Genomic DNA, 1,955 nt, shown 5'->3' with positions numbered 1-1,955 from the left:
CACCTTTGATGTAACCTCCTCTTCATCACTAGATATGTCACCATTTTCCTTACTCACCCAAGATGTTGGTATTTTATAAGCAAACACCACGGATACAAGTGGCATAGAAGCTCTTGGCTTGGTGTGCTTGACTTACTGAATTGTTTTAATTTCTTCTTCCATAAGTTTCTCCAATTCTGCAAGCTCGTTGTCATCTTCAATATTGAACACTTCACCTTGAACATCATATCCTTGGAAACCATCTTGTAGTCCAAAATTTTCTTCTTCATCACCAACCCTCAACGTGAGCTTGGATTCTCGAACATCGACAAGAGCCCTAGCAGTATTTAGTAAAGGGCGACCAAAAATGATGGGGACATTCACATCCTCTTTCATGTCAATCACTACAAACTCAACTGGGAAAACGAATTTCCCACTTTTTACAAGTATGTCTTCTACTATCCCTCTTGGATGAGTCACTGAACGATTTGCCATGTGGATTGTCATCTTCATAGCCTTCATCTTCTGAATATTTAATTTTTTTATAGAATGAAAATGGCATCAAATTTATGCTAGCCCCAAAATTGGTTAAAGCATATGTCTTCAAATTATTTCCAAACTCACATCGAAGAGTGGGGCGTCCAGGATCTCCCATCTTTTTAGGTATCTCTCCCAATACAACCTTGAGCTTTTATCACTTAGAACGACCTTGGAATTCTTCCTTAATTCTTGACGAGTGTCTATTATGTCTTATAGGAACTTCGCATATTCGAGAATTTTGGATAATAAATCAATGAAAGGAGTATTAATAGGAATACCCTTTATTTGTTGAATAAACTCCAAATGTTCCCTTTCCAGTGGGCTAAGATGTGCTTGAGACGGGAATGGCAAAGGTGGGTTATAAGATGGAACATATACAAAATTATTCTGTTAAGACCGAGCCCACGATGTGAGCATAGCGGGCTCACGACGTGAACTGGGTATTTCAGCAGATTCTTTGTTTTCGAGTTTTGTCTTCTTAGGCTTTGGTTCAGATGGCCTTGGCTCCACTTCTAAAGCTTCTAGGAATTCAGAAATCGCCTCTTCTTCAGTATCAATGGCCATGACATGAGATTGGGTCTTCTTTTTTAGAATTTGTGGAGACAATCTCTTATTTACCAAAGTAGTAAGTTAACCAAGTTGAACTTCAAGGTTATTGATCGAAGCTTGCTGACTTTTAATAATGATTCTTGGTCAATCATCATAACATGATGATTCTTCATCATAGTTCTTTGATCCTCCATTGTAGTATCAGTAGCATCATGCCTTTTTTCTGAAGCTTCTATAAACTTCATTAACATGGTCTCTAAATCAACTTTCTTCTCAGCTGGTGGTTGCTCTCTTTGGTAGAAGCCCCGACTAGTTTGCCTAAATTTCTATTCTTTTTTGCTTCTTGTATTCATTGTAAGGCAGCCACTCCTTCTTTGATTTTATCCAATCCTCATCGTATTTGTCCCCACTCGAATAGAAAACTTGAGCTTTCTTGTTTCCATATTCATCCAGATTGCAATCTTTTGTCAAATGTGGGCCACTACATCTCTCGCAACCAACTCGAATTGCATGAATTGATTGTTCCATTTGAGTCAATCTCCTATCCATAGTGTTAAGCATTGCCATCACAGTAGCCATCTCTTCAGTTTGTGCACCCCAAATCCTTTCACGCTTTCATTCCTTGGATTGTGGTATTCACGAGAATGTTTTGCAAATTCTTCAACTAATTCCTTGACTTCGATCGAATTTTTCTTTATAAGTGGTCCTAGAGAATCAAGGAGTTGTCTTGTCATCACATTTACCACGTCATAGAATATGGACACTTCTTGTTGAATGCTAAGGTCATGTTGAGGACAATTCCTTAACAAACCTTTATAGCGCTCCTATGTTTCGTAATGTGACTCCCTCGGGTTTTGCTCAAAATTAGCTATTGCCTTCTTGAGTTT

At 38.4% G+C, this 1,955-nt stretch overlaps 1 non-coding gene across 1 annotated transcript; it reads left to right on the top strand.

Moving 5' to 3' along the window:
- Positions 1-1,848: 1,848 nt before the first annotated feature.
- Positions 1,849-1,955, top strand: LOC145038189 (small nucleolar RNA R71). Its single transcript, XR_013679252.1, has one exon. It is a non-coding gene; the product is annotated as a small nucleolar RNA R71 (small nucleolar RNA).

This window comes from Lactuca saligna, chromosome 3, assembly GCF_052625555.1.
Source record: "Lactuca saligna cultivar CGN05327 chromosome 3, ASM5262555v1, whole genome shotgun sequence".
Classification (NCBI taxonomy): domain Eukaryota; kingdom Viridiplantae; phylum Streptophyta; class Magnoliopsida; order Asterales; family Asteraceae; genus Lactuca; species Lactuca saligna.
Note: the sequence above shows the minus strand (reverse complement) of the source record. Positions and strands in the feature narration are given on the sequence as shown.